Here is a 25,174-nt window from a genome sequence, read left to right on the forward strand (position 1 = left end):
TCTATCTATCTATCTGTCTGTCTGGGGCAGTGGTAGCTCAGCGGTTAGAGCGCCGGGATATCGATAACAGGGTTGTGGGTTCGATTCCCGGGCTCGGCAAGCTGCCACTGTTGGGCCCTTGAGCAAGGCCCTTTACCCTCCCCGGGCGCTGGAGTTGGCTGCCCACCGCTCTGTGTGTGTGTGTACTCACTGCCCCTAGCTTACTAGTGAGTGTGTGTTCACTACCACAGATGGGTTAAATGCGGAGGACCCATTTCGCTGTACAGTGCACACTGTACAGTGACAAATACGTGCACCTTTATTTTTTTCTGGGGCAGTGGTGGTTCAGCGGTTAGAGCGCCGGGATATCGATAACAGGGTTGTGGGTTCGGTTCCCGGGCTCGGCAAGCTGCCACTGTTGGGCCCTTGAGCAAGGCCCTTTACCCTCTCTGCTCCCCGGGCGCTGGAGTTGGCTGCTCACTGCTCTGGGTGTGTGTGTGTACTCACTGCCCCTAACACATGTGTGTGTGTGAGTGTGTGTTCACTACCAGATGGGTTAAATGCGGAGGACACATTTCGCTGTACACTGTACAGTGAAAAATACGTGCACCTTTACTTTTTTTACTGTCTGTCTGTCTATCCAACTGTATCTATCAATCTATCCAACTGTATGTATATCTGTATGTATATCTGTTTGTCTGTCTGTCTGTATATCTATCTATCTATTCTAATACTCATGCTTCACCACTGGCATCATTTTTAATAGCGAATCAAGTAATAAGTTAAGTAATGTATTATATTTGAATGGGGATTTCTTTCTGAATTGTCAGTTTTGAATCTGCACTTCCTACTTTTCTGAAAACAAGTCAAAATCAATTGATCAAATTCAGATGATGTGCTGAAATATCTCGTCTCTAACAGACGCTGACGTGGGACAGACAGTTTAGAGTTGTTCACTCACTTCAGTGAATTCATATTAAACTGCAGCAGGGTTCTGATATCACCAGCCTGCTCTGTGACTTAATGGTAATGGGAGTTACAGCAGAGGTTCAGTAGCATGTTTTCCACGAGTTTCGAGCCAAACAGCAACTTCAACACCGAGCAACAGACCTGTAGAGCTGTATTTAGCCTGTATCACTCAGCCCAGGCTGTGTCACTCGAGAGGATATTTTCTGCAGCTCGTGAGTGGGTGGGTGGTGCAGCTGTACATGCTCAGATTTCTCAATTACACTCAGAAAACACATTCACCTACACTTCCCTCATTAAACACTGGCCTGTGCTGGCTGTCCCTGTAAACACTGTTGCTTCTAAATGAGCACAGATTCCTTCTGCCGGGGTTGGGACGGATCGGGATGCGGCTATTTTCATAAAACACAAAAACAAAGTTTTCCTACCTTTCAAAAATGTAAGTTTCCATCGTTTTCTTGCAAAGCTGAGGCATCTAATAACTGCTAAGATTCTGTAGAGGAGAAACAAAACATCTGAACCGTGATTTAATTAGACGTCAACAGGAAAAACCCACCTGACCAATAAAGCTCATTTCTACTAGCCCTCCTAATGGATTCCTCATACTGGATTCTACTAATACAAAGCTGACGTCAGTGCACTTTAACATGTTCACATCACTTTGTGTAATGAATATAAAATAGTCTATATATATAGATATATTATGCTATATGGCTTTAAGCTGTGTTAATCTGTTCCACTTGCACCACCAGAGTGGTCTAAGATCCACAGGCCTGTATTTTCTCAGCAGGCCTCTAAAAAGCACTTAACGTGAGCAGTTAATTTGTTGGATAGCATCTCAGAAGGAAAGCTCAGCAGGGTCTTATTTGTGCAGCATCATCACAGCAATATTTTCACATTGATTAAAAACCTCACTGGCACAGACCAATTCCCATCCATCAGCTCCCAAATGCAGCTTCCAAATGCACACTGGGCAGCTCCCTTTTACAATTTCATTAAACCCTGATATTTTCATTCAGCCAGCGCTCCCCTGATCAATAAATCAATCAGCCCAACTGTTTCCATGCAGATCAGACAACTATGTGAAACCATCTCGCACAACTGACCGACTGCCAATCACACAAAAGCTCATATGTTATTGGAGAGGATGGATGGTAGGCCTAATGCAGTTCTAATACCATTCATATTCAGTATAAAGTTCTAATAACATTAATATCCAGTATGAAGTTCTAATTACATTAATATCCATAATGAAGTTCTAATAACATTAATATCCAGTATGAAGCTCTAATAACATTAATATCCAGTATAAAGCTCTAATAACATTAATATCCAGTATGAAGCTCTAATAACATTAATATCCAGTATGAAGCTCTGATAACATTAATATCCAGTATGAAGTTCTAATAACACTAATATCCATAATGAAGTTCTAATAACATTAATATCCAGTATGAAGTTCTAATAACATGAATATCCAGTATGAAGCTCTAATAACATTAATATCCAGTATGAAGCTTTAATGACATTAATATCCAGTATGAAGTTCTAATAACACTAATATCCATAATGAAGTTCTAATAACATTAATATCCAGTATGAAGTTCTAATAACATTAATATCCAGAATGAAGCTCTAATAACATTAATATCCAGTATGAAGCTCTAATAACATTAATATCCAGTATGAAGTTCTAATAACATTAATATCCAGTATGAAGCTCTAATAACATTCATATCCAGTATAAGGTTGTAATAACATTAATATCCAGTATGAAGCTCTAATAACATTAATATCCAGTATGAAGCTCTAATAGCATTAATATCCAGTATGAAGCTCTGATAACATTAATATCCAGTATGAAGCTCTAATAGCATTAATATCCAGTATGAAGCTCTAATAGCATTAATATCCAGTATAAGGTTGTAATAACATTAATATCTAGTATGAAGCTCTAATAACATTAATATCCAGTATGAAGCTCTAATAGCATTAATATCCAGTATGAAGCTCTAATAACATTAATATCCAGTATGAAGTTCTAATAGCATTAATATCCAGTATGAAGCTCTAATAACATTAATATCCAGTATGAAGCTCTAATAGCATTAATATCCAGTATAAGGTTGTAATAACATTAATATCCAGTATGAAGCTCTAATAGCATTAATATCCAGTATGAAGCTCTAATAGCATTAATATCCAGTATGAAGCTCTAATAACATTAATATCCAGTATGAAGCTCTAATAACATTAATATCCAGTATGAAGCTCTAATAGCATTAATATCCAGTATGAAGCTCTAATAACATTAATATCCAGTATGACGTTCTAATAACATTAATATCCAGAATGAAGCTCTAATAACATTAATATCCAGTATGAAGCTCTAATAACATTAATATCCAGTATGAAGCTCTAATAGCATTAATATCCAGTATGAAGCTCTAAAAACATTAATATCCAGTATGAAGCTCTAATAGCATTAATATCCAGTATGAAGCTCTAATAACATTAATAATGCTTACTCTACCATTTCACAAAGGCCATAACAGCAGTAGTAGTGATGTTACTGCAACTGTGTTTACATAAGGCTTTATTGTTCTCTCTCTCTCTCTCTCTCTCTCTCACACACACACACACACACACACACACACACACACACACACACACACACACACACACACACACACACACATCTCAAAATTCACTTATGTTTGATCAACCTGCGAAGATGCCAGGTGTGTCTGTATATGAGTGTGTGTGTGGGAGGGTCTCTTTAAACAGCAGAATTAGAGCATGAATGCTGAACAAACAGAACAGACACACACACACACACACACGCACACGCACACGCACACGCACACGCACACGCACACGCACACACACATGGCATTTTAACATGGAGCAATTACTGATTAATGTAATTGTTTATTCTGGGATTTCTGATAACAAACTGTACACATGGGGGAAATGTAAGGGGTGTGCCAGAGAGTGTGCATGGCAGTAGCATGGCATTCAAATTCTGGGTGGTTGTTGCCATGTTGCACAATGCGGTCGCTATGGTGTTGCTGAGGGGTTGCAAGATATTTCCTATAGTGTTGCTAAGGGTTTGCTGTGGTGCACCAGGTAGTGCTATGTGGTTGCTATGGTATCCTGTGTGGTTGCTGGGGTGCTGCTAAGGGGTTGCAAGGTGTTTCCTGTTGTGTTTCTTGGTGGTGGCTATGGTACCCCGGGTAGTTGCTGTGGTGTTGCTGTGTGGTTGCTATGGTACTAATGGTACTATGGTACTAATCCTATCATATAGTGAATCGGCTTTCTTTCTGAGAACCAGAACCATACTTAGTACCATCCCACAGTACATTGTTTTATAAGGGTTTCTATGGTTCTAGTAATGGTTCTGCAGATGGGTGAAAAACCTGTTGTAGATTGTAGATTGAATACAACCTTTTAAATAGGGGGCGATATAGCTCCAATAGACCCTCTTGATAGTTTCCAGGTGAAGGGTGGAGTTTAGATGGGCTTGACTCAGCAGGTGCCTTGCTCAACAGAGCTAGGAGGAAGAGAAACCCTTATAAAAGCCTGATTCAGTGTAATTCAGTGTAATTCAGCCTAATTCAGCCTAATTCAGTGTAATTCTGTGTAATTCAGTGTAATTCAGCCTAATTCAGTGTAATTCAGTGTAATTCAGCCTAATTCAGCCTAATTCAGTGTAATTCAGTGTAATTCAGTGTAATTCAGCCTAATTCAGCCTAATTCAGTGTAATTCTGTGTAATTCAGTGTAATTCAGCCTAATTCAGTGTAATTCAGTGTAATTCAGCCTAATTCAACCTAATTCTGTGTAATTCAGTGTAATTCAGTGTAATTCAGCCTAATTTAGCCTAATTCAGCCTAATTCAGTGTAATTCAGTGTAATTCAGTGTATTACAGCTCAGTTCAGTCAGGTGGAGGTCAGTACTGTCGCTACTGTAGGACACTCTCTGTAGAGCCCTGCTGCAGTGGGTCAGAATGATCTCTGCTGTTTACCTCAGCACCGCTGGATCAGCCTGACTCCAGTGTTGAGCTCAGGACAGGGAGGGAGTGTCCAGAGTGTCATTCTGCCACAGCCTCCAGAGAGTCTAGCTTTACTCCTGCAGCAGAGCCGACCCTGGATCAGTGTGTCCAGCTTGTTTTGAGCATTGTGTCCAGAACACAGCAGATAGGGCAGAGTGTCTATAGGAGCTTCATGCACACACTGAGGAACCGAGGAACTCAGGAGAGTGTGTCCATCTGTAGCAGAGCTGAGCAGCTGCTGGTCAGTCAGACTCAGACACTTTTAGCATTATTTTACTTTACTGTTAATAAGCAGAACGTGCTGGCGGAGCGCCAACCCCCTGAATACTGCTCACTACACTGAGACGGGTGGAGAATGAGCAACGTAGCATGCAGGGACTCCATGCTACTGGTGTGTGTGTGTGTGTGTGTGTGTGTAATGTAATCATGCTGGGGCTGAAAGGTAAGATATAAGAAGCTATAATAAATCTAATGTACTGCAACAGTTCTCTCACACACACTCTCACACACACACATACATACTAGCTTCTCTCAGCCTGCAGCCTCATATACCTGCACTGTGTGTGTGTGTGTGTGTGTGTGTGTGTGTGTGTGTGTGTGTGTGTGTGTGTGTGTGTGTGAACTCCACCCAAATTACTAAAGAAGAAGAAATCTTTACCTTTATCTCTGGATCTGTTCCAGGAGGCGCTCTTCAGTCTGCTGTACTGGAGAGTCCTGATCTAACACAGAGAGAGAGAGAGAGAGAGAGAGAGAGAGAGAGGTGGGAAGAGGGGGGGGGGGATTGAGATAAGGGTAGAGATAGATAAAGAAAAAAGAGGAGAGAGAGAGTGAGGGAGAAAGAAGAAGAAGAGAGAGATACCATATATATATATATATATATATATATATATATATATATAGAGAGAGAGAGAGAGAGAGAGGTAGGGGGGTTGAGATAAGGATAGAGAGAGATAAAGAAAGAAGAGGAGAGAGAGAGAGAGGAAAGAGAGAGAGAGAGAGAGAGATAAAGAAAGAGGAGAGAGAGAGAGAGAGAGAGAGAGAGAGAGAGAGAGAGAGAGGAGAGAGAGAGATAGGAGAGAGAGAGATAAAGAAAGAGGGGAGAGAGAGAGAGAGAGAGAGAGAGAGAGAAAGAGAGAGAGATAAAGAAAGAGGAGAGAGAGATAAATAGGAAAGAGAGAGATAAAGAAAGAGGAGAGACAGAGAGAGAGAGATAAATAGGAGAGAGAGAGAGAGAGAGGAGAGAGAGAGAGATAAAGAAAGAGGAAAGAGAGAGTTCCTTGATGCAGTCTGTACGAGGTGTGAATTCTAATCAGGGGAAGGCCTTTCCTCACTCACATCACACACACACACACACACACACACACACACACACACACTTACGCACATCACACACACACACACACACACACACACACACACACACACACACACACACACATACACACACACACACACACACACACACATATTCCCAGCACAGTCAGCAGTATACAGGGGTTCTCCTGTGGGAAGGTCTGACACACACACTGTACACACACACACACTGTACACACACTGTATTTAATAAAGAATGCTGATGTTTATCTGTTTGTTTACAGCTGTTGTTGAATTTCATACTTTTAAACATCTTAATAATTACATTGGCATTAATGTGATTATTAATAAATTATCATAATTAATGAATTAATCCCTTCCTTTGATGTGGGATGAGTCTGATATGGTGGACTGTAGTATAACCCCTCGGACCAGTGTGTAAACTCAGAGAGTTCAGCTCTGAATAATTCAGCAATATTGACCTGACAGCATAACACACACACACACACACACACACACACACACACACAGCCTGCGCTCACTGAACGGTGGTGGTGGGTCCAAGTGGTAAATATTTATGCTTACTGATGACAGGTCCAGGTCCAGAAAGTATAAAAATCCACCCCAGTTGTTCCAGTTAGGCCTCCTCTCCTGTTGACTGCTGCAATCTATTAAGCAGGGCTGTCTGGCCACCTGGTGGTCATGTTTGGTAATACAAAGGTCAGTTTCTCCAGGCTGTTTCCACTTTATTGATTCCTGAAGGGAAACTGAGCTCCTGCAGCAGCATGAAATACACACAGCAAGTAAACAAGCATACTTAATTAAATATAAAATAAAATAATGAACTTTAATCAGTTTAGAAAGCTCTCAGAGAGGGACTGCTGTACCGAGATATAAAGTCAGGGTGAAAATGCCCAGATTCTCTTAATGAGCCTATTTACTTCACCTCAGAAAAACACACTTTTAGGGGGTTTGTGGAAAATTGAATAAGCTCTGCTTTTATTGGCTGGTTTACACAAAGATGGCCCACAGTAGCAGCATAGGTTAGCTTAGCTTAGCCTTGCACAGCCTAGCTCAGCCTAACCCAGCCTAACCCAGACTGTTCTATATACAGGATAATGCTGGCCAGCCCTTCTTCCTTCTCTGGTTGACATGGTGTTACCTTTCAGTCTTTAAGCCACTCCCCCTACTCCTTGGCGACGCACTACCCCAGCCTCCAGCCTGGCAGTGTGCAGGATTTATGTAAATTAAAAATGAAAAACATATATAATAATGAGATATATCTCAAACTATTGTATTTAGTATCTCAAAATAATGACTTAGTAATAATAATGACATCAAAATAATAATGATGATGATGATGATGATATTACTATATGATATTGCTTTTATTAATATTACTGTCACACACACATTCAATATTTCCTTTGTGGAATAAAAATACAGGTGAAATTGAAAGTCAGTAGTTTACTGTAATATTGGCTTTATCATGAGGATCATTCTGTAAGCTTGTGTTATCAATTGCCTGGCCTTGATGCTGAGGGATTATGGGAAATGTAGTGCCTATAGTCCTGTAGTTCTGCTCAGCAGTCCAGGATGAAAGTGATGTTTTGTGCTCTGTATATGGTGGAACATTAAGGCGGGTCTTTCTAATGAAGTGGTCAGTGAATCGATGCACACACACACACACACACACACACACAGACACACACACACCCAGACACACACACACACACACACAGACACACACACACCCAGACACACACACACCCAGACACACACAAACACACACACAAACAAGTACAGCAGCTTTCACACACTCCCAGTAAAAAGACCATGCCATTCCCCATGAATGCACCGCATTGTGCCACAGTATTTAGGCCACTAGGGGGCAGACATGCATATTAGACCCACCTGTGAAAAGGTTCCAATCCAGCTGTGTTAGAACTTAACACAGAGAAACTGTTCTAGATAAGCTCCCCCAGTCAGAGCTGGAGTTCTACAGTGGAGGTTCTAGATAAGCTCCCCCAGTCAGAGCTGGAGTTCTACAGTGGAGGTTCTAGATAAGCTCCCCCAGTCAGAGCTGGAGTTCTACAGTGGAGGTTCTAGATAAGCTCCCCCAGTCAGAGCTGGAGTTCTACAGTGGAGGTTCTAGATAAGCTCCCCCAGTCAGAGCTGGTGTTCTACAGTGGAGGTTTTAGATAAGCTCCCCCAGTCAGAGCTGGAGTTCTACAGTGGAGGTTCTAGATAAGCTCCCCCAGTCAGAGCTGGAGTTCTACAGTGGAGGTTCTAGATAACCTCCCCCAGTCAGAGCTGGAGTTCTACAGTGGAGGTGAAGGGAAGCAGACGTCTGAAGCTCTAATAAAAGCTCCTCACAGAAAGTTCTTCACCTAATGGTGATGAAGACGCTGCCTGATGCCTGAGACACGGTTCTACCAGAGTTCTGAGAAGAGCTCGGCTCTAGAACCTGCTTTTAAAATCAGATCATTAAAATGGTGGAGGGATACATGCTGCAGGGTGTAGTGCAGCTACAGAAAGTAGTCCCTAAAGAGAACTGCATTAGTGGAGATTCTCCACTATTTTACCCTCATCATCATCATCATCATCATCATCATCATCATTCCATATAAAACTCAGAAGACTCATGTAGCTGCACTGGTGGGTTTGGATAGGAAATAAATTATGGGCTGTATCTGTGTTGTTGTCATGGTGACCGACGCCTGGTTCCATTCACCTCCACTGTAAAGGATTCAGAGTGGGTCAGTTTCTCTACAGTGAAGCTCAGTTTCTCACCGAACCCCCGACTCTGACTGAGCTCAGCTCTCACTCTGAGTTCTGCAGAAGGTTTGGGGAAATGGATCAAATCCCCCTTTAATTGCTTGACTGTAACAGGAGTGGAATTATTCAGACTGTGAAGAAACAATGAATCGATTCCAGGACAGACTCGTGAAGCATCTGACAGAGGACCCCCCCCCCCTCTAAAACGGGAACGAGCGTGTTAGGGTCGGTCTGCAGGGGCAGCACGTTGTCCACCTCCCGCTGCAGTTCATCACGTTGGCCGCTAGAGGCGCAGCGCTCCATATGGCCGCGGCCACAGCAGCACAAGTTGAGCTCAGCGTGGAGCGAGTGGGCGCTTTCTGCTTTCTGCCCCCAACCAGGACCTTCTAACCGAGCATTACACCCGAACCCGAGTCCTGATCGGAGGAAGGACAAGTTCTGGAGCGGACAGGCGGCGTTTAACCCATGCAGGTCTGTCGTGTTCGTGGTTGAGAGGGCATGAGTGTTTCTGAAAGGCAGCAGGAGGATCTGAGCACGGCGGACCCCGAGGTGAGACCTGGTAGCTGATCTCCTCGCTGTTCCTGCAGCAGGAGCGTTTCTCCATGTTCTGCTCTGGTTTGGTGGCTGTTCGGACCTTTCTCTGGGCTTTGTGCAGCTTTGTGGAGGAGCTCTGGCTTCTGCTCTGGCTTCTGCGTTAAGTTTGCGTTCAGTTCGAGTTGTGCTTCTACTTCAGTCTTTGCCACAATGTCACTCTTGCTTCTTATTGCAGCTCCTTTGTCAGAAGCAGTGAGTGCCCATGTTAGAGCAGGAGAGCAGCATACCCTTGTTTTGGTTCCACAGGGGGTCTACATGGTCCTGAACTGGGTATTTGATCCAGAACCACAGTAAAAGCCCATTTAATGCTTTAAAAGAACCACACAAAGAGGTTCCCCATCAGAGAACCAGCTTTTAAATGGCTCTTGTCAAAGTTCTGTAGTGTGTAGAACCAGCCTTGAAGAATGTCTTGTTTTTGAAGAGCCCATCCAGGAACAGAAACAGGCCTTGTGATGTTGCTTGTAAACATCTTCAATAATATGATACAAAGTTGGCTGCAAAACAGACACTTTTAGCATATTTGATTTTGTGATGTCACAGAATTCTGGCCGGCGTTTAGCTACGCCCACTCGCCCGGGTTTGAGGTGCGGTACGGTGCAGCCTATCAGAATAGAGCTCATTTACATATATCCTTCTAAAAGGATCAGTAAGAGCAGGCTGTTTAGTATAAGGTGTAAGTATAAGATCAGTGTTCAGGGATCTGGGCCGAGCCTGGTCCTGGTTCTGGAGGATGGCTCTCTCAGCGGCTGTCTAGAGCCGTTGTTATGACCAAGGCCTTGTGTCCGGATATTTTCTGTGACCTGGTTTTGTAAGCGTGTTTAAACGTGGGGGCCACCAGAACCGTATGGTTCTTCTAAGACACTGGTACTGGGTACTCACGGTCCACGTTTTTGCTCCATCCCAACTCAAGGATCACTAAAGAACCATGTTTGCAAAATGGATTTATGAAGAACCGTTGAAAATGTTTAAATAATGAGACCAGCCGAAGGGTCTTGGGTACAAAAACAGCATGAAGGGCATAAGAGCATGAAGTAGAACCATAGAACCCTCCTAAGCACATGGGCTGAACCTCTGAGAGGACCTGAGACTCAACAGGTGAACATCTCTAGGAACATAAGGAAGAACTCTGCTGAGACGAACTGAGGCAAAAGGAGAACCTCCTGAATGTCATGAATCCGAACCACAGAGAAGAACAAAGACTCAAAAGGAGAACCTCCCTAAAAGCCACTTGGAGGAACCTCCGTAATGGCACTTGGAGAACTACTGAGAAGAACAAAGACTCAAAAGGAGAACCTCCCTAAAAGCATGAGTCACTTGGAGGAACTTCTGTAAGGGCACTATTGTAAAGAACTGCTGAGAAGAACCAAGACTTCCAAGAGCATGAGGAGGAACCAGGACAAGTGAACCTCCTTAGGTGCAACCAAGCTTGAGCCATCGAGGGGAACCGAGACTGAAAAAAGGAAACCTCCTCCTCCTCCTCCTCCTCCTCCTCCAGCAGATTCAGTTAGGATATGAAAATAGCCGTCCCACACAGCCCTGAGCTCCCTGTACCTTTTCTCTGTAGCCATGCAAATCTCCAGGTCGCCCGTTCAGCTGCTGCTGCTGACGCTGTTCTCGCTGAACTTCTCTGGTAAACCTTGAGAACTAGTTCAGTAATGTGGGGTAAATTCTTTCCAGGAACGTTTTCCCACAACGAGCGGCCACTAAAATGTTTGGTCTCGGTTGTGAGTGCAGGGAACGGGCTCAGCACTGGAGCTTCAGACGGGTTTCATTTAGTTGTGCATTATGGAATTATGGAAGCTGAAGGTGTAAAGAACCTGAGGAACCGTTCTGTTCCTGCATGTTCTGATGACGTTCAGAGCAGTGGTTCATGTTGAGCGGTTTGTTGTCCCCAGTGTATTCATTTCCAGACCTCCACCCACTATCTAGAACCCCGCCGATCACAAGGCTAGCACGCTGTTTGTCAGAACCATGTGAAGAAGCTGAAGCTGGGCTTGAACCTGCAACCTCCTGATGACGGAGCTGGCACTTGGCTTTCGTTATGCTACGCTCGGCAGGAGGTTATGGAAATGAAGAGCAGTGTATCAGAGAAGAACGTTGGTGGGAGCTAGAGGAGGATGCTGTGTTGCATTGTGGGAAATATTTATTTCTTCTTTCATCTCCGTGTCCCTCGTGCGTCCCTCAGTTTGTTGTTGTAAAGTCTGGAATCTAAACTTCCCAGGCTTTCTTCAGGCTTTGGGTTCAACTGTTGGGTTCTTCTCGTTGTTGGCCAGCTGGAGGTGTGCTGGAGGCGTGCTGGAGGCGTGCTGGAGGCGTGCTGGAGGCGTGCTGGAGGCGTGCTGGAGGCGTGCTGGAGGCGTGCTGGAGGTGTGCTGAATGAGCCCGAACTTGTCTCATACATTTGAGACGTTCATGGGTCCAGAAGAAGCTTGTATTGTTGCTTAAACCGGAGTGTGTTAGTAGGCTTGGGAATGTGGGATACGCAGCCTCATTTAGTATTCCAGTACTCTCTGTCCCACAGGTGGACAACAGGGGCGTGTGCAGGCGGTCCAGTACTCCGTTACACTCAAGCTGTGAGGCTAATGTCGCTAACATGTAAGGGAAGCTCATGACCACTGTATGACTCACTGTTATCTAGAATGTGGACTAAAACACAGATGCACTGTGTCCAAATGTTTGTGGACACCCCTTGTAATTAATGCATTCGGCTGCTTTCGGGCGCACCCGTTTGCTGACACAAATGTGCAAATGCACCTAGTCTCTGTAGAGAAGTACTGCCAATAGAATAGGACTCTCTGGAGCAGATCAACATGAACCTATTGCCTAATGCTATGCCAGTGATGGTGCTTCATCCAGTACGTTTGGGATGAGATGGATGAGGTGGGGTGGTGATCGTCCAATATCCTGACCTCACCAACGCTTTTGTTGCTGAATTCTTGATTTGAAAATCAGCATTACGTCAGAATTGGTTATTATTTTACCTTCTACAGGTGGGGAGTGCAATTCAGTTTTACTCCAGTGCAGTTAAAACAAATCAGGCTTTGAGCGCCATCTCATGGACAGACAGCTGTACACATGCATTTCTGGACAGTGTGAGGGCTCCAGAAGCTTGATCTGAGGGTATAGAAGCATGTGGGCGGTGAGGTGGTAGAGTAACACTACAGGATTTTACACTAATATGACTGTAATATGAGTGTTACACAGCAGCAGTTCTGGAGAGAGGTTCTCCTCCTGCAGCTCCACCACCAAACCTCCATAGTGCAGTAGCAGCAGCGTTCCGGCCTGGAGTGGGAATGACGAAGACGCCCTTCTCCCTGTTCCAGTCAGTGGAGCATCAGCATCACCCTGAAACTGTTATTTATATATAATGAATTTTGCGCAAAGACCTTGTATCTCTGTTTTTGCAGTTGTTGTTCTTAACATAGTATCAGACTTTCATGATGGATGGGCCAATAGAAATGCTCATGGAGAGTAAAGCTGAGGAGTTGCGTCGGCTCCACAGTCTGTATTATGTGTCCGGGAAGTGGCTAACAGCTGCAGACGCCACCAGTCAGTCGGGGTGATCTGTAAGCGCACGTGTTTCAGAAGTCAGCCCTGAGTCAGACCTGTCAACCGCTGATGCTATCTGAGCGTGCACTGACGGCCTTCCTGATCTCAGCTGGAACGGGACTGCCTCGGCCCGCCCACGCGCCTCCCTGTGCCCGTTCAGCTGCTCCATTGAGATCCTGAAATACAGGCTTTGTGTTGCTGTACATTCCAGCAGACCAGCTGAAGCACTTTCATACGCTGAAAGTGAGAGCTGCCGTCTGGGGCGGGGCCTGGCCCTGCGTTCAGAACCAGACTCAAAGCAGATGTTTGGGTTTTTGGTGGAACCCAGGAGGAAGACAGCGGAATGAGCCGTGACCTTTAATGTAGAGCGCTCAGAAGGGCTCTGGACTGAGCGATGCCACCAAATCTGATTACAGTCTGTAGAGTCTAGTGTATCGGTGTCTATGGGTTAGAGGTCAGCGATGAGATGATATTCTACTGTACTGTGAGAGAATTTAGCGTGATATACAGTATGAATTTTCAGCCTCGTTCTTACAGTGTACACGTGCAGTATTCACATCACAGGACGGGCAGTGTCTTGTGTAATGTAAAATTACTATTATTATTATTATTATTATTATTATCATTTAAACCTTTTCTGTTGCTTAATGAAGAAGGAAAATGTACATGACATAACAAAGGCCCTTTCTATCTGCCCATATTGGCTATAAATAACACATTATATATATCACGACATGTTGGATTCACGATTTCTGGTGAAATCTCGCAAAAAGTAGTGTATTTTATGATATTGCATAAAACCAATATTACAATTTCACTATCTAATATCGTTCAGCCCTAAAAATGAATTACTAGATGGAGTCAGTATAACTCACTGTACTAAAGTATGAGACATTATTTGAATGTAAAACCTGCTGCTACTGGAGAATGTCTTTAAATATTGTGTTAATTATAGGGATGGGCGATATGGTCAAAAATATTATCATGATATTTAAAGACATTTTACTATGAATTTGATCAATTACTTTCCCATAGTACATCAATACACTGATTAGACTCTAATGACTGTAATGAAGTGTTCAGTTTGATCAGTATTCTTTAATTGACCAATAATATGCGCAGAAAAATATATTGTTTATTATATATTGTACAAAAAAATGTATCGCAGTATGATAAAATATTGTCCTATTGCCCACGGTTATATATCTGTATCGCTGTTTTCCAGTGAAAACCATCTCCATTTCTGTCCGTTTTCAGTTTTCCTCCATGATTTCTTTATTTCAAATTTTACCGTGTTTTTTTTTCTACCCAGTTTGGAAGGCCAGTTACCCAATCCCCATTCATGTGAACTCCCATGGTCACTGGCAGTTCCCCCTAACACTAGGAAGGTGAAGACTAGCACACGTCTCCTCCGACACGTCAAGTCAGCCACCACCTCTTTTCCAGCTGCCACTGATGCAGAATCGCTAGATAGCTCAGCTCCCCGCCTCCGACACAGCAGCTAACAGACGCCTGTGCTGACAGGATTGTCGTATATGTGCTGCTCTATGCAACAGCTGTGATTGGCTGGGCAGTACTTGGGCCGTGCTGAAAGCGAGTGTTGTGATTGGCTCAGTTCATCAGTGGTCAACATCATATCTAAAAGGGATCAGCTGCAATTACTCCCGCTGGAGCAGAAGGAGAGGAAGAGTAGCAAAAGTTTCTGGACGCAGCTTAGGAGTGATGTGGGGAGGACATGCCATCAACCCAGAGAGCAGGACCAGTTGTGCTCTCTCTGATTTCGGCTGCTGATGACCGGGGATTCAAACCAGCAGTCCTCGGGTCATAGTGGCAACTAGTCCGCCTGACCACTCGCTGTGTCTCTCGACAGTTTTAAACAGAGGGGCCAGTATGAGGGTATTTTATTGTATTGTGTAGGGATGCACCGATCCGGCTGTTTCAGTTCCGATATGATACATAGACTTTGCATATCAATCGATACCGGATACCGATCAAATACCATTGTTGAATTAATAAACCATATACCTCACCATGTGGGAGGTCTGAATGTTACTTTACTAATTGCTATTTATTTATTTATTTGTTTATTTATTTATTTATTTAGGTCTATTTATTTGTCACTAAAATAAACAATTGTACAGGACCTTGACACAACTTTCAAATTTAAAAAAAAATATATAATAAAATATATCATTAAAACTGAAAAACTGGCCAGTTTCTGGACCCGTCTTCACTGCCTCGTAACTCTGAATGTGAGTCACAGAGGATTTGGCAATGAGGTGCAATAGAAGGGGCGGAGACTACAGATTCAGGAATGTCTGAACTGTGTGGGCGGTCTTATCACAAAGATATTAATAGAAACATTGAGAAACATCAGATTTGACTCCAGAGGGTTAAACATCTGGATATGATATTTGGAATGCATTGCCCTCTCCTGTTATGATGTCATTTCCTGTGTGTGGTAATTATATGTGTTTTTTAAATGAATGAGCTAAATGATATTTTCTCATGATACTGAGATTGTGGATATCTGATTAGCTCTTGTCTGATTAACGTTTAGGCCAGAGTGGGATCTGAAACATTGGCCAAAAGTAATTAGACAGTATGTGTACTCTCTACAGTGGTCAGATGAATATGTATACACAAACACACTTACTGTCTAATTACTTTTGGCCAATAAATATGTGTATACATACACATTGGCCAAAAGTAATTAGACAGTAAATGTGTGTGTACACATGTATTCATCCGATCACTGTACAGAGTATATCAGCCCGAAGTGCAACAGGGCAGCCAATTGTAAAGGAGCACAGTAAATGAAATGGCATATTTAATAGAATTTGATGAAGAAACATTGGTGTAACAGTGAATTCTGACTGTTTTGGGTTCAGAACCCACACAAATGCTATAAATGGGCTTCAGGGGAGATCAGTGATTCAGTGAATCAGATGATCCCACTAACAGGCTGGTTGTAGTCTGAGTGAAGCAGGGCCGTCTCGTCTTTAACCTTGTTGTGTCGAGGTGATGTGGTGGAGGGTTTTTCAGTGCTGCAGTGTGTTCTGTCCGTGTCGTGCCGCCGCGCCGTCCTGCTGGATGCTGTTTGTTTTCCTCATGCTTTTCTAATATCTCCATGGTTCTCTTGCCTCGTGAGCTCAGTCCCAATTCCATACATTCCAGCTTTTCCGTTTGCTGGCTGCTGGCAGGCTGGAGAAGTGGTTTTCCACTCTGTGCCCAGCTGCCTCTCTCCGCTGCGGCTAGGCCAGGACACTCAGAGCTCCTTTAATGAAAACACGCTGACCCAACTGTGCCGCATACTTTACTCAAACTCTGGCTCTGACTGAAGACCAGACTGTCAGGCTGACACTGGCAGAATCAGCTTTACCTTAAACAGCAGCTTCAGGACCATGCTGATGCTCCACTGACTGTAATCAGGACTGCTACTATTAATAATATTAATATTAATATTAATAATATATATATATATATATATATATATATTTTATTATTATTAATGCATCACTGTACTGTATTATGCAATTAATACTGGCTGCTAAATGTCCTTTTGGAGTCCCTGTAGAGAAGAAGTACTGCCAAAAGAATAGGACTCTCTGGAGCAGATAAACAAACATGAACCTATTGGCTTCATGCTGCCTAATGCCAGGCGTGGGCTAGAGGGGTATAAAGCCCCCCCAGCATTGAGCTGTGGAGCAGTGGAAGAGCTGTGTTCTCTGGAATGATGGATGGTGGAGCTCCATCCAGTACTTTTGGAGGAGTTGGGGATGATGAAGAGGTGGGGTGGTGATCAGCCAGTATCCTGACCTCACTAACGCTCTTGTTGCTGAATGCAATCAAATCCTCACAGCAATGCTGCTCCAGAATCTAGTAGAAAGTCTTCTTCTCTGGACAGTAGAGACAGTTACTCCAACAGTAGCAGGGTCAACTATTTTAATGGCCTTGATTTTGTCCAAATACTTTTGTCTAAACAGTATATTAGTGTGTGTGTGTGTGTGTGTGTGTGTGCGTGCATGTGTGGTCTGGGTTGTAACCCTGATTGTGTAGAGATTGCCGTTCGTGTGAAGGGTGTGACCTTCTGCTGTGCAGAGCGGAGGTCGTTTGCATTGGTGGAGTTGAGGTTTATCTGCTTCTGCAGTCTCCTGAACGCGTTCTCTCTGCACGCTTGGCTGCGTAGTGGAACACTGCGTCACGTTTTGAAGAGTTCAGGGTTGGTCTTGCTTTCGGTTCTCCTCCAGCTCTGTGGAAAACCACATGAGTGGTGTAGTGTTCAATTTCACCTCCTCCCCCTCTTCCCCCTGCTCCTCCTCCTCCTCCTCCTCCTGCTGCTGAAACGTCACTCTCTGAGGAGCACTCCAGACCAGAGACTGAACTGCAGACTCACAGTGCAGTTTCATGTTGTTTGAAACCCAGGCTTTATATTTGCTGCATCGTTGTGGTCATGGTTCTCGCTGTGGTCATGGTTCTTGCTGTGGTCATGGCTGGAAATGGGACAGTTATAGTGGTGTACCGTATACTGCAGCATAAACCCAGCGGTCATCACGGTGTCCTCCAGATTACAGTAATTACCAAATCTCAAACTCCTAAAAGTCAGTGAGTGTCTACCTGTAATTAACTCTATATAACATTAGAATAAACTCAAATAAACATAGTCAGTGGTCAGTTAGTGTCTACCTATAATTATCTCTATATAACATTAGAATAAACCAAAATAAACATAGTCAGTGGTCAGTGAGAGTGTCTACCTGTAATTAACTCTATATAACATTAGAATAAACTCAAATAAACATAAAGCCAGTGGTCAGTGAGAGTGTCTACCTGTAATTAACTCTATATAACATTAGAATAAACCCAAATAAACATAAAGTCAGTGGTCAGTGAGAGTGTCTACCTGTAATTAACTCTATATAACATTAGAATAAACTCAAATAAACATAAAGTCAGTGGTCAGTGAGAGTGTCTACCTGTAATAAACTCTATATAACATTAGAATAAACCCAAATAAACATAAAGTCAGTGGTCAGTGAGAGGAGAACGTTGTGTGGTGGTCCTCCACTGCCTCCATGTCGGCTCTTTCTCTCTCTCTCTCTCACTCTCTCTCTCACACACACAGAATTAGCTGATGTCTGAAGTAGGAGTAGCTGATCTTCAGGTTGTCACTAATAAAACTCCATATCCGGTTTAACGTCCATAAAGAATCTGCAGATCTGCTGACCCTGCCCACATGCACGTCTCATGCTCTGACCAGCAGCTGCTCCGTTGTGCCGGCCGGTTCTGCACTGTGCTTATGAGGGCCTCTGAAGGATCTGACCGTTAGTAACCCCTGGCCCAGCTCCTCTGTGGAGAACATACGGCTCTTTGTGTCGCCGCACATCTGCACGCTTAACGGCGAGGAGCGTCTGGCCGGCTTCCTCTGCAGTCTCTGCTCTCCTCTACTCAACTCCACAGCCTACAGCTGTACTGTATGTCCAAATGTTTGTGGACACCTAATACCCATTGCTGACACAGATGTGCAAATAAACACTCACACATTGTCTAGTCCCTGTCGAATAGGACTCTCTGGAGCAGATCAACATCATGACCCTATAGGCATCATGCTGCCTAATGCCAGCCGTGGGCTAGAGGGGTATAAAGCCCCCCAGTATTGAGCTGTGGAGCAGTGGAAGAACTGTGGTGGGAGGCGGTGGTTGGGGATGATGAGGTGGGGTGGTGATCATCATCCAACATCCTGACATCACTAACGCTCTTGTTGCTGGAAGCGTAGAGCTTGTCTTGTGTGTGTGTGTGTGTGTGTGTGTGTGTGTGTGTGCTGGGGGTGTAGCTCTGTGTGTTGTGTAATTACCTCTGTAGCAGTTCTGAGCAGTTGAGTTAAATGTCAATACGGAGTGTTTGCTGTGACGGTCAGGGCGTCCGTGTCTCCAGGAGTGGGCGTGTCCTCATATCCGCCTGTCAGAGTAGCTGGTTTCAGTTGGTCTAAGCTGGTCATTGATGGTAAGTGCAGTTGGTCTAAGCTGGTCATCCAGGTGAAAACACCCTATACTGGTTAACCAGTGTAACTCCTCATCAGCATTGTGTAGGTTTTCACTTGAGTTTGATGGAATAGCTGCTCTACCAACATGCTGGTCATACTGGTTGGTTTGTTTGGTGGTGCTGGTTGACAGGCCGTCAAGGTGGTCATGCTGGTCTACCAGCTTAGATATATTGGTATGGTTGGCTGACTTGGTAAAGCTGGTTGACCAGTTTAGTCATGATGGTCCACCAGCTTGATTATGCTGATTGACTAGGTTGGTGATATTTGTTGACTTTTGCTCGTACTGGTCAACAAGCTTGATCGTACTGGTTGAGTATCTTGGTCAGGTGGGTTATTCTGGTCTACAAGTTCGGTCATGGTGGTTAACAAGCTTGGTCAGGCTGGTTTTGCTGGTGCACCAGCTTAATCATGCTGGTCCACAAGCTGGTCAATAAACTTGGTTGTGCTGGTCAACAAACCCAAATAAACAGAAAGTCAGTGGTCAGTGAGAGGGTCTACCTGTAATTAACTCTATATACCATTAGAATAAAGTTATACTGGTTCACCAGCTTGATCATGCTAGGCCACAATCTTGGTCATACTGGTTGACTACCATGGTCAAGCTGGCCATACTGGGCCACAACCTTGGTCATACTGGTAGACTATCTTGGTCATACTGGTTGACTACCCTGGTCAAGCTGGTCATACTGGGCCAGATTCTTGGTCATACTGGTAGACTATCTTGGTCATACTGGTTGACTACCCTGGTCAAGCTGGTCATACTGGGCCACAATCTTGATCATACTGGTTGATTACCCTGGTCAAGCCTGTCATGCATGTCCACAAACTTGGTCATACTGGGCCAAAATCTTGGTCATACTGGTTAACTGGTCAGGCTTGAGTGGCGTTGACGTTGACGCTACAAACGAAACCAATGCTATACTGGTCAAAAGCTGCAGTGGTCAACCAGCTTATCCAGCTTGAGCTGACCAGGCTGCTTTTCCAACATTTCTTATTTATCTCCACCGCAGATGTTTGTTGGATTGAATGAGGAAAAATATTCATATTGTTATTATTTTTTGCTGTCTACAGAAGTTGAATGAGTGCAGGCCTGACGCTCGCTTTAATTGAATGAAGGTTTGAGTGTATTGAAAGTGTGCAGCGTCTCCACGGTCAGAAAGCAGGACCCCGATCAAACGAGTGAGCTAATCTGAGCATCAGCGCAGCTATTTTATCTCCTCTCAGACTGAGTAAGTGCTGAAAATGACCCCTAATGAGAGCCCTTTCATGGGCCACTTGACTCAGTGCAGTGAGCCCTGTTTAGTCATTTCCTTTCAGGGAGCCAGCTCCTCCATCTCCGAGCACTTTGATCCCTCTGACTCCACTTTTAGTCTCCCTGCGGCTCTCGGAGACTACCCAGAATTCCTCAATCTCCTGCTTGTCGCTTCTCACTCCTGGATTTTTGGTGTGTGAAGTCACTGAGGGATATTTCCACATGGATCCTCCCGTCTAGTTAATGAAGCTGGAGAGCTCACTGCTCTTTTAGACAGTCCATTACACACTATATGGACAAAAGTATTGGGACACCTGCTCATTCACTGTTCCTTCTTTCTGAAATCAAGCAAGAGTTGATCCAGTCTCTACTGTCCAAGAAGAAGACTTTCTACTAGATTTTGGAGGAGCATTGCTGTGAGGGTTTGATTGTATTTAGTCACAGGCGTTTGTGAGGTCAGGATGTTGGATGATGATGATCACCACCCCACCTCATCATCATCATCATCATCATCCCCAACTCATCCCATCTAAAAGTACTGGATGGAGCTCCTCCACCATCATTCCAGAGAACCCAGCTATTCCACTGCTCTACAGCTTCTCAATGCTGGCGGGCTTTATACCCCTCTAGCCTTAATCCTATTCTGTTGGCAGTACTTTGCATGTATCTGTGTTGTAGTCATGGCGACCATCACCTGGTTCAGTTCGCCAGCACTGTACAGAAATCAGAGTGGGTCAGTTTCTCTACAGTGAAGCCCAGTTTCACACCGAACCCCGACTCTGAATCTTGAACCTGTTATTAAACTGTTATTAAACTGCTACTGATTGGAACAGCAGAAATCTGGCGAGATTGAAACGTTAGCAGGTCGGTTGTTGAAACAGGCAGTGCTGGGGGTCACGTGGTCTCCCTGTCCTGGTTTTCCCACGCTGAGAGCTTCAGTAAGTGCAGAAGGCATTTCCTTACACTGCTCCTGACTGGCGCTAATCTGCGGAGAGTAAATATTGACTGGGTTCGGCTCTGAAGGTGAGACGGCTGGTGCAGATTCTGAGCAGTTCAAACACTTTAATTCCACTTCAGTGCTCACCTGATGACGGCCAAGGTCATGTGACTCCTGCAGCTCTGTGGGCAAACCTCTGGAAACGACTCAGGTCTCCAGGAAATGTTTAACCTTAGCGTTTTTTAATGAGTCAGGTCTGGGACAGGGGCAGGGACAGGGAGGGTCTCTGAATAACTAGCTGAGTGCTTGTTCTCCATGATGTTAGTGGAAGGCGAAACTATGTGGGCAACAACTTAACACCCACTGGGGATACCATCGCAGCCATGTAGCAACACCCTGCCAATCACTTGGAAAACCATTGCAACCACCTAGAATTACAACCACCCTAGCACCCACTTTGAATGCCATAGCAACACCCTAGGAACACCCTCATAGCCATGTGAAACACAATAGCAACCCTTTTGGATACCACAGCAACCATGTAGTAAGCTTTCTGAAACGCTGTTGCAGCCACCAGGAATACCATTGCAACCACTTTGTCACCCACCTGGAACGCTAGAACACCTAAACAGCCGTCTAGATACCACAACACCCAAGCAGTTATCTGGAACATTATTGCAACTAGAGCTGTATGCAGTATGATGATATTTTATCATATTGTGATAGATTTTATTATGGTGATAAAAATAATAATATTTTCTAATCATATAGGGGAGACTATTAGTGTTAATAAAGCAGCAGATGTTGAGTAGAAATCACTGTATTCAGTACGATAGAGGATCTGAACTGTAGTTTATAAGAATCATAACATGATAAATATTGTGTATCACAAAAAAGTCTTTAAATATTGTGATCTAGTATTTTTGCCATATGACGATATATCGCCCAGCCCAAATTACACCCACCTCGAATACTGTTGCAACCACCCTAGCACCTACATGGAGGGCTATAGCGACACCCTAAGCAGTAGCCGACTGCTTAAGCTGTACAAATACTTAAACTATTCTTCAGGAAATAAAATGTTCATGTCGGCCAACAGTTTTCCTTGATATTGGGACAGAATTCCTGTCTATAAACATGAATATGAACAAAATCGGCTCAAAAAGCTAGAGGCAGTCTCAGCCGGGTTTACCTCCATCACCTGCGTCTGTTGTTTTTTTTTTGTGTGCTCTCTTTAATTTAAGACTGTTTTGTCCAGTTTTCTCCTTTGAAGCAGGCGTGAAAGATTAAACGGACAGTTATTTTTATGTTGAGGTTTTATAAAGGGTTTATTTAGTGTGCAGCTCCCCAGAGAAGCTTTCCTATCTTTCTTCAGAAATGTAGCTTTCCAGAAAATCTGTGTAAAAGGCTCTAACGGTAAGTAATTACTCGCTAAGAGCGGTCGTTTGTTGCTGTGACATTAAAGGCTGCCAGATTCCTTACAGACATGCAGCCCAGACCAGTCTAGCGTCCACTGTTCTGCTTCTCAGAAACGACGGCAGGTTCAGAGACGCCCTCCAAACCCTGTAGATTAATCTAGATTAAAATTCAGAGATTAAGAAAGTAAGACACATAATTACATTCGTGTGTGTGTGTGTGTGTGTGTGTGTGTGTGTGTGTGTGTGTGTGTGTGTGTGTGTGTGTATACAGTGGGGGAAAAAAGTATTTAGTCAATCACCAACTGTGCAAGTTCTCCCACTTAAAAAGATGAGAGAGGCTGTAATTGACATCATAGGTAGACTCAACTATGAGACAAAATGAGAAAAACATTCTGAAAATCACATTGTCTGATTTCTAAAGAATTTATTTGCAAATAATGGATGGAAAATAAGTATTTGGTTAATAACAAAAGTTCATCTCAATACTTTGTTATATATCCTTTGTTGGCAATGACAGAGGTCAGACGTTTTCTGTAAGTCTTCACAAGGTTAGCACACACCGTTGCTGGTATGTTGGCCCATTCCTCCATGCAGATCTCCTCTAGAGCAGTGATGTTTTGGGGCTGTCGGCGGCAACACGGACTTTCAACTCCCTCCAAAGGTTTTCTATGGGGTTGAGATCTGGAGACTGGCTAAGCCACTCCAGGACCCTGAAATGCTTTTTACGAAGCCACTCCTTTGATGCCCTGGCAGTGTGCTTGGGATCATTGTCATGCTGAAAGACCCAGCCACGTTTCATCTTCAATGCCCTTGCTGATGGAGAGAGGTGCAGGTCATTCACTAGGTCTGTGTGGTTCTGGGATTTTTTGGCTCACCGTTCTTGTGATTATTTTGACCCCACGGGCTGAGATCTTGCGTGGAGCCCCTGATGGAGGAGATTAGCAGTGGTCTTGTAGGTCTCCCATTTTCTGATTATTGCTCCACAGTAGATTTCTTCACACCAAGCTGCTGCCTATTGCAGATTCAGTCTTCCAGCCTGGTGCAGGTCTACAGTTCTGTTTCTGGTGTCCTTCGACAGCTCTTTGGTCTTCACCATAGTGGAGTTTGGAGTGTGACTGTTTGAGGTTGTGGGCAGGTGTCTTTTATACTGTTAACCAGTTCAAACAGGTGCCATTAATACAGGTAATGAGTGGAGGACAGAGAAGCCTCTTAAAGAAGAAGTTACAGGTCTGTGACAGACAGAAATCTTGCTTGTTTGTAGGCGACCAAATACTTATTTTCCACCATTATTTGCAATAATATATATATATATATATATATATATATATATATATAAAATGTGTGTGTGTGTGTATATGTATGTGTGAATTATTGATTTGTTTGATGTATGAAATTGTACATTATGAAACTTTCTCGACAAATTCGTAGTCCACACACCTGCAAACTAACCATGAGAACTACCCAGTATAAGCAATACAGTGGACTTTAAAGGATCCATATGCTGCATTTTGTGTTCATGTTCTTTTTTTCTTTCTCTCCTGAAGTCAACTTTATAACCTTTGTGTGATTATTTATTGAAAATCAGTCACTGTTCATGTTACACGACCATTTTCCAAACTTTTAGATACATAGCACATAGCATTAAAAGTACAAATAAACTCTAATAAATGTATTTTATCAATGTTTGTATCTACTAACATTTTCACACTTGTACTTTTTGTAGCAGAGCCAGTAATTTGTCCAATAAAAACCATTTTATGCTGATAAATGTTTGCTGTTCCAAACCTGATGAGCCGTCGACCTTCCCAATGTTGTCACTCCTGTTGGTCACGGTGCCTCTGTTTGGCTCTGTTCGTACTGAGGGTGGATCTACACTTTATACAGGCTATTTTTCTTACTGCCCCTTTAAGACATGTAAGTGATATGTAAATGAGAACTGTCCTGATTGATTTCCTCATTCTAAAAGCAGTCCAGGCTGAAATTCTTCTCATAACCTGAGCACAGCTGGGCGGAGGTAAATTGCTGTAGGCTAAATGAGTTTGTATATGGATTGGTAACTAAGTCAGGTTTTTGTGACCTCACAAAAACAGGAACGTCAATGTAGGCCGTTTCTGCTGCTTGGTCCCCCTGTGTGGTCGGAGTGATGCAGTTGGCCAAGGAGTCCTTTTAAATTCTTGACATGTAGTAGCAGGAGGTAGAAAATCTCTCTCACTCACACACACACACACACACACACACACACACACACACACACACACTTGCGCATGCACGTACACACTGGAGGCCTGAC

At 43.7% G+C, this 25,174-nt stretch overlaps 2 protein-coding genes across 8 annotated transcripts in view; one reads left to right on the forward strand and one right to left on the reverse strand.

The window, feature by feature from the left end:
* sv2bb (synaptic vesicle glycoprotein 2Bb) overlaps window positions 1–5,724 on the reverse strand; it is a 55,982-nt gene extending 50,258 nt beyond the window's left edge. For both annotated transcript variants that reach the window (XM_072663414.1, XM_072663416.1), the window contains exons 1-2: window positions 5,658–5,724; window positions 1,374–1,438 (exon numbers count right to left, since the gene is read on the reverse strand). The gene's annotated coding sequence lies outside the window, so the exon portion shown is untranslated. The remainder of the gene's footprint in view (window positions 1–1,373; window positions 1,439–5,657) is intronic.
* Window positions 5,725–9,440: 3,716 nt separating this feature from the next.
* The window catches only part of akap13 (A-kinase anchoring protein 13), a 120,699-nt gene continuing 104,965 nt past the window's right edge, over window positions 9,441–25,174 (forward strand). For all 6 annotated transcript variants that reach the window (XM_072664245.1, XM_072664247.1, XM_072664248.1 and 3 more), the window contains exon 1: window positions 9,441–9,640. The gene's annotated coding sequence lies outside the window, so the exon portion shown is untranslated. The remainder of the gene's footprint in view (window positions 9,641–25,174) is intronic.

The sequence above is a fragment of the Salminus brasiliensis genome, chromosome 19, assembly GCF_030463535.1.
Source record: "Salminus brasiliensis chromosome 19, fSalBra1.hap2, whole genome shotgun sequence".
NCBI classification, from domain to species: Eukaryota; Metazoa; Chordata; class Actinopteri; order Characiformes; family Bryconidae; genus Salminus; species Salminus brasiliensis.